The sequence below is a fragment of the Tribolium castaneum genome, chromosome 3, assembly GCF_031307605.1.
Source record: "Tribolium castaneum strain GA2 chromosome 3, icTriCast1.1, whole genome shotgun sequence".
In the NCBI taxonomy this organism is placed as follows: domain Eukaryota; kingdom Metazoa; phylum Arthropoda; class Insecta; order Coleoptera; family Tenebrionidae; genus Tribolium; species Tribolium castaneum.
The window spans coordinates 6,502,948-6,518,281 of NC_087396.1; positions in this window are offsets into that span (position 1 = coordinate 6,502,948).

Here is a 15,334-nt window from a genome sequence, read left to right on the forward strand (position 1 = left end):
TACACTTAATTTATTAGGTCCAATACTTTATTAGAAAAAAAGGGGGTGACATATAAGTCACTGAAGTCTTCAGAGTCGATTTTAAATGCTGCATTTTCGTCTTCGTCTCAAACATTGAAAACTGAATTACATTTTTGTTCTGAAACGGTAACAGTTTTTACATTGGTTTTTTGCTTATATCTCGAAAACAGTTACTCCTATCAATTTTTATCTTTCTGTCAAAATTAAAGCTGATAAAATTTCCTACAAAGTAGATATTTGCATTTTTCTTGTAGGATCAACCATAAGCGAGTTATAGAGTTGGATATAAATAATATTTAACAAAAATTTGCTTTAAAATAAAATGTTTGAAAAACTGAAATTAAACTAATTTAATTGTGTCTAACACTTTAGTAGAGGAAAAAGAAGAAGACATAATAGTCACTAAAGGTTTCAAAGTTGTCTTTAATCGTCATATTAATAACAATAACATTAATAATAATAATACTAATAGTACTAAATTTGCTTATATGCAAACGCTTAATTAAGGTAACAGTGTTTTGGTTTCTTGCTCATATCTCGAAAACAGTTACTCCTATCAATTTTTATCTTTCTTTCAAAATTAAAGCTGATAACATTTCCTACAAAATAGTTATTTGCATTTTTCTTGTGGGACCAACCATAAGCGAGTTATAAAGTTGGATATAAATAATATTTAACAAAAACTTGCTTAAAAATAAAATGTTTGAAATACTGAAATTAAACTAAATTAATTGTGTCTAACACTTTAGTAGAGAAAAAAGAAAAAGACAAAAGTCACCGAAGTCTTCAGAATCGTTTTTAGTCGTCATATTAATAACAATAACATTAATAATAATAATACTAATAGTACTAAATCTGCTTATATGCAAGCGCTTTATTAAGGTAACAGTTTTTTGGTTTCTTGCTTATATCTCGAAAACAGTTACTCCTATGAATTTTTGTCTTTTTTTCAAAATTAAAGCTGATAAAATTTCCTACAAAATAGTTATTTGCATTTTTCTTGTAGGACCAACCATAAGCGAGTTATAGAGTTGGATATAAATAATTTTTAACAAAAATTTGCTTTAAAATAAAATGTTTGAAAAACTGAAATTAAACTAATTTAATTGTGTCTAACACTTTAGTAGAGGAAAAAAGAAAAGACATAAAAGTCACTAAAGGTTTCAGAGTTGTCTTTAGTTGTCATATTAATAACAATAACATTAATAATAATAATACTAATAGTACTAAATTTGCTTATATGCAAACGCTTAATTAAGGTAACAGTGTTTTGGTTTCTTGCTTATATCTCGAAAACAGTTACTCCTATCAATTTTTATCTTTTTACTAAAATTCAAGCTGATAAAATTTCCTATAAAATAGTTATTTGCATTTTTCATGTAGGACTAACCATAAGCGAGATATATGATTGAAAATAATTAATATTTAAAAAAAAAGTGCTTTAACAGAAAATGTCTTGTGATTTAAAATACACTTAATTTATTGGGTCCAATACTTTATTAGAAAAAAAAGGAAGTGACATAAAAGTCACTGAAGTCTTCAGAGTCGTTTTTAAATGCTGCAGTTTCGTCTTCGTCTCAAACATTGAAAACTGAATTACATTTTTGTTCAGTAACAGTCACAGTTTTCTTATTGGTTTTTTGCTTATATCTCGAAAACAGTTACTCCTATCAATTTTTATCTTTCTGTCAAAATTAAAGCTCATAAAATTTCCTACAAAATAGTTATTTGCATTTTTCTTGTAGGACCAACCATAAGCGAGTTATAGAGTTGGATATAAATAATATTTAACAAAAATTTGCTTTAAAATAAAATGTTTGAAAAACTGAAATTAAACTAATTTAATTGTGTCTAACACTTTAGTAGAGGAAAAAGAAGAAGACATAAAAGTCACTAAAGGTTTCAAAGTTGTCTTTAATCGTCATATTAATAACAATAACATTAATAATAATAATACTAATAGTACTAAATTTGCTTATATGCAAACGCATTATTAAGGTAACAGTTTTTTGGTTTCTTGCTTATATCTCGAAAACAGTTACTCCTATGAATTTTTGTCTTTCTTTCAAAATTAAAGCTGATAAAATATTCTACAAAATAGTTATTTGCATTTTTCTTGTAGGACCAACCATAAGCGAGTTATAGAGTTGGATATAAATAATATATAACAAAAATTTGCTTTAAAATAAAATGTTTGAAAAACTGAAATTAAACTAATTTAATTGTGTCTAACACTTTAGTAGAGGAAAAAAGAAAAGACATAAAAGTCACTAAAGTCTTCAGAATCGGTTTTAGTCGTCATATTAATAACAATAACATTAATAATTATAATACTAATAGTACTAAATCTGCTTATATGCAAGCGCATTATTAAGGTAACAGTTTTTTGGTTTCTTGCTTATATCTCGAAAACAGTTACTCCTATGAATTTTTGTCTTTCTTTCAAAATTAAAGCTGATAAAATATTCTACAAAATAGTTATTTGCATTTTTCTTGTAGGACCAACCATAAGCGAGTTATAGAGTTGGATATAAATAATATATAACAAAAATTTGCTTTAAAATAAAATGTTTGAAAAACTGAAATTAAACTAATTTAATTGTGTCTAACACTTTAGTAGAGGAAAAAAGAAAAGACATAAAAGTCACTAAAGGTTTCAGAGTTGTCTTTAGTTGTCATATTAATAACAATAACATTAATAATAATAATACTAATAGTACTAAATTTGCTTATATGCAAACGCTTAATTAAGGTAACAGTGTTTTGGTTTCTTGCTTATATCTCGAAAACAGTTACTCCTATCAATTTTTATCTTTCTTTCAAAATTAAAGCTGATAACATTTCCTACAAAATAGTTATTTGCATTTTTTATGTAGGACTAACCATAAGCGAGATATAAGATTGAAAATAATTAATATTTAAAAAAGAAGTGCTTTAACAGAAAATGTCTTGTGATTTAAAATACACTTAATTTATTGGGTCCAATACTTTATTAGAAGAAAAAGGAAGTGACATAAAAGTCACTGAAGTCTTCAGAGTCGTTTTTAAATGCTGCAGTTTCGTCTTCGTCTCAAACATTGAAAACCGAATTACATTTTTGTTCAGTAACAGTCACAGTTTTCTTATTGGTTTTTTGCTTATATCTCGAAAACAGTTACTCCTATCAATTTTTATCTTTCTTTCAAAATTAAAGCTGATAAAATTTCCTACAAAATAGTTATTTGCATTTTTTTTGTAGGACCAACCATAAGCGAGTTATAGAGTTGGATATAAATAATATTTAACAAAAATTTGCTTTAAAATAAAATGTTTGAAAAACTGAAATTAAACTAATTTAATTGTGTCTAACACTTTAGTAGAGGAAAAAGAAGACGACATTAAAGTCACTAAAGGTTTCAAAGTTGTCTTTAATCGTCATATTAATAACAATAACATTAATAATAATAATACTAATAGAACTAAATTTGCTTATATGCAAACGCTTAATTAAGGTAACAGTGTTTTGGTTTCTTGCTCATATCTCGAAAACAGTTACTCCTATCAATTTTTATCTTTTTACTAAAATTCAAGCTGATAAAATTTCCTACAAAATAGTTATTTGCATTTTTTATGTAGGACTAACCATAAGCGAGATATAAGATTGAAAATAATTAATATTTAAAAAAGAAGTGCTTTAACAGAAAATGTCTTGTGATTTAAAATACACTTAATTTATTAGGTCCAATACTTTATTAGAAAAAAAAGGGGGTGACATATAAGTCACTGAAGTCTTCAGAGTCGATTTTAAATGCTGCATTTTCGTCTTCGTCTCAAACATTGAAAACTAAATTACATTTTTGTTCTGAAACGGTAACAGTTTTTACTTTGGTTTTTTGCTTATATCTCGAAAACAGTTACTCCTATCAATTTTTATCTTTCTTTCAAAATTAAAGCTGATAACATTTCCTACAAAATAGTTATTTGCATTTTTCTTGGAGGACCAACCATAAGCGAGTTATAAAGTTGGATATAAATAATATTTAACAAAAACTTGCTTAAAAATAAAATGTTTGAAATACTGAAATTAAACTAAATTAATTGTGTCTAACACTTTAGTAGAAAAAAAAGAAAAAGACATAAAAGTCACCAAAGTCTTCAGAATCGTTTTTAGTCGTCATATTAATAACAATAACATTAATAATAATAATACTAACAGTACTAAATCTGCTTATATGCAAGCGCTTTATTAAGATAACAGTTTTTTGGTTTCTTGCTTATATCTCGAAAACAGTTACTCCTATGAATTTTTGTCTTTCTTTCAAAATTAAAGCTGATAAAATATTCTACAAAATAGTTATTTGCATTTTTCTTGTAGGACCAACCATAAGCGAGTTATAGAGTTGGATATAAATAATATATAACAAAAATTTGCTTTAAAATAAAATGTTTGAAAAACTGAAATTAAACTAATTTAACTGTGTCTAACACTTTAGTAGAGGAAAAAGAAAAGACAAAAGTCACTAAAGGTTTCAGAGTTGTCTTTAGTTGTCATATAAATAACAATAACATTAATAATAATAATACTAATAGTACTAAATTTGCTTATATGCAAACGCTTAATTAAGGTAACAGTGTTTTGGTTTCTTGCTTATATCTCGAAAACAGTTACTCCTATCAATTTTTATCTTTTTACTAAAATTCAAGCTGATAAAATTTCCTACAAAATAGTTATTTGCATTTTTCATGTAGGACTAACCATAAGCGAGATATAAGTTTGAAAATAATTAATATTTAAAAAAAAAGTGCTTTAACAGAAAATGTCTTGTGATTTAAAATACACTTAATTTATTATGTCCAATACTTTATTAGAAGAAAAAGGGGGTGACATATAAGTCACTGAAGTCTTCAGAGTCGATTGTAAATGCTGCATTTTCGTCTTCGTCTCAAACATTGAAAACTGAATTACATTTTTGTTCTGAAACGGTAACAGTTTTCACTTTGGTTTTTTGCTTATATCTCGAAAACAATTACTCCTATTAGTTTTTATCTTTTTTTCAAAATAAAGCTGATAAAATTTCCTACAAAATAGTTATTTGCATTTTTCTTGTAGGACCAACCATCAGCGAGTTATAAAGTTGGATATAAATAATATTTAACAAAAACTTGCTTAAAAATTAAATGTTTGAAATACTGAAATAAAACTAAATTAATTGTGTCTAACACTTTAATAGAGAAAAAAGAAAAAGACATAAAAGTTACCAAAGTCTTCAGAATCGTTTTTAGTCGTCATATTAATAACAATAACATTAATAATAATAATACTAATAGTATTATTATTAGTATTATTATTATTAATGTTATTGTTATTATTATGACGACTAAAAACGATTCTGAAGACTTTGGTAACTTTTATGTCTTTTTTTTTTCTCTACTAAAGTGTTAGACACAATTAATTTAGTTTAATTTCAGTATTTCAAACATTTAATTTTTAAGCAAGTTTTTGTTAAATATTATTTATATCCAACTTTATAACTCGCTTATGGTTGGTCCTACAAGAAAAATGCAAATAACAATTTTGTAGGAAATTTTATCAGCTTGAATTTTAGTAAAAAGGTAAAAATTGATAGGAGTAACTGTTTTCGAGATATGAGCAAGAAACCAAAACACTGTTACCTTAATTAAGCGTTTGCATATAAGCAAATTTAGTACTATTAGTATTATTATTATTAATGTTATTGTTATTAATATGACGACTAAAAACGATTCTGAAGACTTTGGTGACTTTTATGTCTTTTTCTTTTTTCTCTACTAAAGTGTTAGACACAATTAATTTAGTGTAATTTCAGTATTTCAAACATTTTATTTTTAAGCAAGTTTTTGTTAAATATTATTTATATCCAACTTTATAACTCGCTTATGGTTGGTCCTACAAGAAAAATGCAAATAACTATTTTGTAGGAAATGTTATCAGCTTTAATTTTGAAAGAAAGATAAAAATTGATAGGAGTAACTGTTTTCGAGATATAAGCAAAAAACCAAAGTAAAAACTGTTACCGTTTCAGAACAAAAATGTAATTCAGTATTCAATGTTTGAGACGAAGACGAAAATGCAGCATTTAAAATCGACTCTGAAGACTTCAGTGACCTTTCTGTCACCTCTTTTTTCTTCTAATAAAGTATTGGACCCAATAAATTAAGTGTATTTTAAATCACAAGACATTTTCTGTTGAAGCACTTTTTTTTAAATTTTAATTATTTTCAAACTTATATCTCGCTTATGGTTAGTCCTACATTAAAAATGCAATTAACTATTTTGTAGGAAATTTTATCAGCTTTAATTTTAGTAAAAAGATAAAAATTGATAGGAGTAACTGTTTTCGAGATATAAGCAAGAAACCAAAAAATTGTTACCTGAATTAAGCGTTTGCATGTAAGCAAATTTAGTACTATTAGTATTATTATTATTAATGTTATTGTTATTAATATGACGACTAAAAACGATTCTGAAGACTTTGGTGACTTTTATGTCTTTTTCTTTTTTCTTTACTAAAGTGTTAGACACAATTAATTTAGTTTAATTTCAGTATTTCAAACATTTAATTTTTAAGCAAGTTTTTGTTAAATATTATTTATATCCAACTTTATAACTCGCTTATGGTTGGTCCTACAAGAAAAATGCAAATAACTATTTTGTAGGAAATTTTATCAGCTTTAATTTTAAAAGAAAGATAAAAATTGATAGGAGTAACTGTTTTCGAGATATAAGCAAAAAACCAATAAGAAAACTGTAACAGTTACTGAACAAAAATGTAATTCAGTTTTCAATGTTTAAGACGAAGACGAAAATGCAGCATTTACAAACGACTCTAAAGACTTCAGTGACCTTTCTGTCACCTCTTTTTTCTTCTAATAAAGTATTGGACCCAATAAATTAAGTGTATTTTAAATCACAAGACATTTTCTGTTGAAGCACTTTTTTTTAAATTTTAATTATTTTCAAACTTATATCTCGCTTATGGTTAGTCCTACATTAAAAATGCAATTAACTATTTTGTAGGAAATTTTATCAGCTTTAATTTTAGTAAAAAGATCAAAATTGATAGGAGTAACTGTTTTCGAGATATAAGCAAGAAACCAAAAAATTGTTACCTGAATTAAGCGTTTGCATGTAAGCAAATTTAGTACTATTAGTATTATTATTATTAATGTTATTGTTATTAATATGACGATTAAAGACAACTTTGAAACCTTTAGTGACTTTTATGTCTTCTTCTTTTTCCTTTACTAAAGTGTTAGACACAATTAAATTAGTTTAATTTCAGTTTTTCAAACATTTTATTTTAAAGCAAATTTTTGTTAAATATTATTTACATCCAACTCTATAACTCGCTTATGGTTGGTCCTACAAGAAAAATGCAAATAACTATTTTGTAGGAAATTTTATCAGCTTTAATTTTGAAAAAAAGATAAAAATTGATAGGAGTAACTGTTTTCGAGATATAAGCAAAAAACCAATAAGAAAACTGTGACTGTTACTGAACAAAAATGTAATTCGGTTTTCAATGTTTGAGACGAAGACGAAACTGCAGCATTTAAAAACGACTCTGAAGACTTCAGTGACTTTTATGTCACTTCCTTTTTCTTCTAATAAAGTATTGGACCCAATAAATTAAGTGTATTTTAAATCACAAGACATTTTCTGTTAAAGCACTTTTTTTTTAAATATTAATTATTTTCAATCATATATCTCGCTTATGGTTAGTCCTACATGAAAAATGCAAATAACTATTTTGTAGGAAATTTTATCAGCTTGAATTTTAGTAAAAAGATAAAAATTGATAGGAGTAACTGTTTTCGAGATATAAGCAAGAAACCAAAACACTGTTACCTTAATTAAGCGTTTACATATAAGCAAATTTAGTACTATTAGTATTATTATTATTAATGTTATTGTTATTAATATGACAACTAAAGACAACTCTGAAACCTTTAGTGACTTTTATGTCTTTTCCTTTTTTCTCTACTAAAGTGTTAGACACAGTTAAATTAGTTTAATTTCAGTTTTTCAAACATTTTATTTTAAAGCAAATTTTTGTAAAATATTATTTATATCCAACTCTATAACTCGCTTATGGTTGGTCCTACAAAAAAAATGCAAATAACTATTTTGTAGAATATTTTATCAGCTTTAATTTTGAAAGAAAGACAAAAATTCATAGGAGTAACTGTTTTCGAGATATAAGCAAGAAACCAAAAAACTGTTACCTTAATAAAGCGCTTGCATATAAGCAGATTTAGTACTATTAGTATTATTATTATTAATGTTATTGTTATTAATATGACGACTAAAAACGATTCTGAAGACTTTGGTGACTTTTATGTCTTTTTCTTTTTTCTCTACTAAAGTGTTAGACACAATTAATTTAGTTTAATTTCAGTATTTCAAACATTTTATTTTTAAGCAAGTTTTTGTTAAATATTATTTATATCCAACTTTATAACTCGCTTATGGTTGGTCCTACAAGAAAAATGCAAATAACTATTTTGTAGGAAATGTTATCAGCTTTAATTTTGAAAGAAAGATAAAAATTGATAGGAGTAACTGTTTTCGAGATATAAGCAAAAAACCAAAGTAAAAACTGTTACCGTTTCAGAACAAAAATGTAATTCAGTTTTCAATGTTTGAGACGAAGACGAAAATGCAGCATTTAAAATCGACTCTGAAGACTTCAGTGACTTATATGTCACTCCCTTTTTTTTTAATAAAGTATTGGACCTAATAAATTAAGTGTATTTTAAATCACACGACATTTTCTGTTAAAGCACTTCTTTTTTAAATATTAATTATTTTCAATCTTATATCTCGCTTATGGTTAGTCCTACATAAAAAATGCAAATAACTATTTTGTAGGAAATTTTATCAGCTTGAATTTTAGTAATAAGATAAAAATTGATAGGAGTAACTGTTTTCGAAATATGAGCAAGAAACCAAAACACTGTTACCTTAATTAAGCGTTTGCATATAAGCAAATTTAGTACTATTAGTATTATTATTATTAATGTTATTGTTATTAATATGACGATTAAAGACAACTTTGAAACCTCTAGTGACTTTTATGTCTTCTTCTTTTTCCTCTACTAAAGTGTTAGACACAATTAAATTAGTTTAATTTCAGTTTTCCAAACATTTTATTTTAAAGCAAATTTTTGTTAAATATTATTTATATCCAACTCTATAACTCGCTTATGGTTGGTCCTACAAGAAAAATGCAAATAACTATTTTGTAGGAAATTTTATCAGCTTTAATTTTGAAAGAAAGATAAAAATTGATAGGAGTAACTGTTTTCGAGATATAAGCAAAAAACCAATAAGAAAACTGTGACTGTTACTGAACAAAAATGTAATTTGGTTTTCAATGTTTGAGACGAAGACGAAACTGCAGCATTTAAAAACGACTCTGAAGACTTCAGTGACTTTTATGTCACTTCCTTTTTCTTCTAATAAAGTATTGGACCCAATAAATTAAGTGTATTTTAAATCACAAGACATTTTCTGTTAAAGCATTTTTTTTTTAAATATTAATTATTTTCAATCATATATCTCGCTTATGGTTAATCCTACATGAAAAATGCAAATAACTATTTTGTAGGAAATTTTATCAGCTTGAATTTTAGTAAAAAGATAAAAATTGATAGGAGTAACTGTTTTCGAGATATGAGCAAGAAACCAAAACACTGTTACCTTAATTAAGCGTTTGCATATAAGCAAATTTAGTACTATTAGTATTATTATTATTAATGTTATTGTTATTAATATGACGATTAAAGACAACTTTGAAACCTTTAGTGACTTTTATGTCTTCTTTTTTTTCCTCGACTAAAGTGTTAGACACAATTAAATTAGTTTAATTTCAGTTTTTCAAACATTTTATTTTAAAGCAAATTTTTGTTAAATATTATTTATATCCAACTCTATAACTCGCTTATGGTTGGTCCTACAAGAAAAATGCAAATAACTATTTTGTAGGAAATTTTATCAGCTTTAATTTTGACAGAAAGATAAAAATTGATAGGAGAACTGTTTTCGAGATATAAGCAAAAAACCAATAAGAAAACTGTGACTGTTACTGAACAAAAATGTAATTCAGTTTTCAATGTTTGAGACGAATACGAAACTGCAGCATTTAAAAACGACTCTGAAGACTTCAGTGACTTTTATGTCACTTCCTTTTTCTTCTAATAAAGTATTGGACCCAATAAATTAAGTGTATTTTAAATCACAAGACATTTTCTGTTAAAGCACTTTTTTTTTAAATATTAATTATTTTCAATCATATATCTCGCTTATGGTTAGTCCTACATGAAAAATGCAAATAACTATTTTGTAGGAAATTTTATCAGCTTGAATTTTAGTAAAAAAATAAAAATTGATAGGAGTAACTGTTTTCGAGATATAAGCAAGAAACCAAAACACTGTTACCTTAATTAAGCGTTTGCATATAAGCAAATTTAGTACTATTAGTATTATTATTATTAATGTTATTGTTATTAATATGACAACTAAAGACAACTCTGAAACTTTTAGTGACTGTTATGTCTTTTCCTTTTTTCTCTACTAAAGTGTTAGACACAGTTAAATTAGTTTAATTTCAGTTTTTCAAACATTTTATTTTAAAGCAAATTTTTGTTAAATATTATTTATATCCAACTCTATAACTCGCTTATGGTTGGTCCTACAAAAAAAATGCAAATAACTATTTTGTAGAATATTTTATCAGCTTTAATTTTGAAAGAAAGACAAAAATTCATAGGAGTAACTGTTTTCGAGATATAAGCAAGAAACCAAAAAACTGTTACCTTAATAAAGCGCTTGCATATAAGCAGATTTAGTACTATTAGTATTATTATTATTAATGTTATTGTTATTAATATGACGACTAAAAACGATTCTGAAGACTTTGGTGACTTTTATGTCTTTTTCTTTTTTCTCTACTAAAGTGTTAGACACAATTAATTTAGTTTAATTTCAGTATTTCAAACATTTTATTTTTAAGCAAGTTTTTGTTAAATATTATTTATATCCAACTTTATAACTCGCTTATGGTTGGTCCTACAAGAAAAATGCAAATAACTATTTTGTAGGAAATGTTATCAGCTTTAATTTTGAAAGAAAGATAAAAATTGATAGGAGTAACTGTTTTCGAGATATAAGCAAAAAACCAAAGTAAAAACTGTTACCGTTTCAGAACAAAAATGTAATTCAGTTTTCAATGTTTGAGACGAAGACGAAAATGCAGCATTTAAAATCGACTCTGAAGACTTCAGTGACTTATATGTCACTCCCTTTTTTTTTAATAAAGTATTGGACCTAATAAATTAAGTGTATTTTAAATCACACGACATTTTCTGTTAAAGCACTTCTTTTTTAAATATTAATTATTTTCAATCTTATATCTCGCTTATGGTTAGTCCTACATAAAAAATGCAAATAACTATTTTGTAGGAAATTTTATCAGCTTGAATTTTAGTAATAAGATAAAAATTGATAGGAGTAACTGTTTTCGAAATATGAGCAAGAAACCAAAACACTGTTACCTTAATTAAGCGTTTGCATATAAGCAAATTTAGTACTATTAGTATTATTATTATTAATGTTATTGTTATTAATATGACGATTAAAGACAACTTTGAAACCTCTAGTGACTTTTATGTCTTCTTCTTTTTCCTCTACTAAAGTGTTAGACACAATTAAATTAGTTTAATTTCAGTTTTCCAAACATTTTATTTTAAAGCAAATTTTTGTTAAATATTATTTATATCCAACTCTATAACTCGCTTATGGTTGGTCCTACAAGAAAAATGCAAATAACTATTTTGTAGGAAATTTTATCAGCTTTAATTTTGAAAGAAAGATAAAAATTGATAGGAGTAACTGTTTTCGAGATATAAGCAAAAAACCAATAAGAAAACTGTGACTGTTACTGAACAAAAATGTAATTTGGTTTTCAATGTTTGAGACGAAGACGAAACTGCAGCATTTAAAAACGACTCTGAAGACTTCAGTGACTTTTATGTCACTTCCTTTTTCTTCTAATAAAGTATTGGACCCAATAAATTAAGTGTATTTTAAATCACAAGACATTTTCTGTTAAAGCATTTTTTTTTTAAATATTAATTATTTTCAATCATATATCTCGCTTATGGTTAATCCTACATGAAAAATGCAAATAACTATTTTGTAGGAAATTTTATCAGCTTGAATTTTAGTAAAAAGATAAAAATTGATAGGAGTAACTGTTTTCGAGATATGAGCAAGAAACCAAAACACTGTTACCTTAATTAAGCGTTTGCATATAAGCAAATTTAGTACTATTAGTATTATTATTATTAATGTTATTGTTATTAATATGACGATTAAAGACAACTTTGAAACCTTTAGTGACTTTTATGTCTTCTTTTTTTTCCTCGACTAAAGTGTTAGACACAATTAAATTAGTTTAATTTCAGTTTTTCAAACATTTTATTTTAAAGCAAATTTTTGTTAAATATTATTTATATCCAACTCTATAACTCGCTTATGGTTGGTCCTACAAGAAAAATGCAAATAACTATTTTGTAGGAAATTTTATCAGCTTTAATTTTGACAGAAAGATAAAAATTGATAGGAGAACTGTTTTCGAGATATAAGCAAAAAACCAATAAGAAAACTGTGACTGTTACTGAACAAAAATGTAATTCAGTTTTCAATGTTTGAGACGAATACGAAACTGCAGCATTTAAAAACGACTCTGAAGACTTCAGTGACTTTTATGTCACTTCCTTTTTCTTCTAATAAAGTATTGGACCCAATAAATTAAGTGTATTTTAAATCACAAGACATTTTCTGTTAAAGCACTTTTTTTTTAAATATTAATTATTTTCAATCATATATCTCGCTTATGGTTAGTCCTACATGAAAAATGCAAATAACTATTTTGTAGGAAATTTTATCAGCTTGAATTTTAGTAAAAAAATAAAAATTGATAGGAGTAACTGTTTTCGAGATATAAGCAAGAAACCAAAACACTGTTACCTTAATTAAGCGTTTGCATATAAGCAAATTTAGTACTATTAGTATTATTATTATTAATGTTATTGTTATTAATATGACAACTAAAGACAACTCTGAAACTTTTAGTGACTGTTATGTCTTTTCCTTTTTTCTCTACTAAAGTGTTAGACACAGTTAAATTAGTTTAATTTCAGTTTTTCAAACATTTTATTTTAAAGCAAATTTTTGTTAAATATTATTTATATCCAACTCTATAACTCGCTTATGGTTGGTCCTACAAGAAAAATGCAAATAACTATTTTGTAGAATATTTTATCAGCTTTAATTTTGAAAGAAAGACAAAAATTCATAGGAGTAACTGTTTTCGAGATATAAGCAAGAAACCAAAAAACTGTTACCTTAATAAAGCGCTTGCATATAAGCAGATTTAGTACTATTAGTATTATTATTATTAATGTTATTGTTATTAATATGACGACTAAAAACGATTTTGAAGACTTTGGTGACTTTTATGTCTTTTTCTTTTTTCTCTACTAAAGTGTTAAACACAATTAATTTAGTTTAATTTCAGTATTTCAAACATTATATTTTTAAGCAAGTTTTTGTTAAATATTATTTATATCCAACTTTATAACTCGCTTATGGTTGGTCCTACAAGAAAAATGCAAATAACTATTTTGTAGGAAATGTTATCAGCTTTAATTTTGAAAGAAAGATAAAAATTGATAGGAGTAACTGTTTTCGAGATATAAGCAAAAAACCAAAGTAAAAACTGTTACCGTTTCAGAACAAAAATGTAATTCAGTTTTCAATGTTTGAGACGAAGACGAAAATGCAGCATTTAAAATCGACTCTGAAGATTTCAGTGACTTATATGTCACCCCTTTTTTTTTTTAATAAAGTATTGGACCTAATAAATTAAGTGTATTTTAAATCACAAGACATTTTCTGTTAAAGCACTTCTTTTTTAAATATTAATTATTTTCAATCTTATATCTCGCTTATGGTTAGTCCTACATAAAAAATGCAAATAACTATTTTGTAGGAAATTTTATCAGCTTGAATTTTAGTAAAAAGATAAAAATTGATAGGAGTAACTGTTTTCGAGATATGAGCAAGAAACCAAAACACTGTTACCTTAATTAAGCGTTTGCATATAAGCAAATTTAGTACTATTAGTATTATTATTATTAATGTTATTGTTATTAATATGACGATTAAAAACAACTTTGAAACCTTTAGTGACTTTTATGTCTTCTTCTTTTTCCTCTACTAAAGTGTTAGACACAATTAAATTAGTTTAATTTCAGTTTTTCAAACATTTTATTTTAAAGCAAATTTTTGTTAAATATTATTTATATCCAACTCTATAACTCGCTTATGGTTGGTCCTACAAGAAAAAAGCAAATAACTATTTTGTAGGAAATTTTATCAGCTTTAATTTTGACAGAAAGATAAAAATTGATAGGAGAACTGTTTTCGAGATATAAGCAAAAAACCAATAAGAAAACTGTGACTGTTACTGAACAAAAATGTAATTCAGTTTTCAATGTTTGAGACGAATACGAAACTGCAGCATTTAAAATCGACTCTGAAGATTTCAGTGACTTATATGTCACCCCTTTTTTTTTTTAATAAAGTATTGGACCCAATAAATTAAGTGTATTTTAAATCACAAGACATTTTCTGTTAAAGCACTTTTTTTTTAAATAATAATTATTTTCAATCATATATCTCGCTTATGGTTAGTCCTACATGAAAAATGCAAATAACTATTTTGTAGGAAATTTTATCAGCTTGAATTTTAGTAAAAAGATAAAAATTGATAGGAGTAACTGTTTTCGAGATATAAGCAAGAAACCAAAACACTGTTACCTTAATTAAGCGTTTGCATATAAGCAAATTTAGTACTATTAGTATTATTATTATTAATGTTATTGTTATTAATATGACAACTAAAGACAACTCTGAAACCTTTAGTGACTTTTATGTCTTTTTCTTTTTCCTCTACTAAAGTGTTAGACTCAATTAATTTAGTTTAATTTCGGTATTTCAAACATTTTATTTTAAAGCAAATTTTTGTTAAATATTATTTATATCCAACTCTATAACTCGCTTATGGTTGGTCCTACAAAAAAATGCAAATAACTATTTTGTAGGAAATTTTATTAGCTTTAATTTTGAAAAAAAGATAAAAATTGATAGGAGTAACTGTTTTCGAGATATAAGCAAGAAACCAAAAAAATGTTACGTTAATTAAGCGTTTGCATATAAGCAAATTTA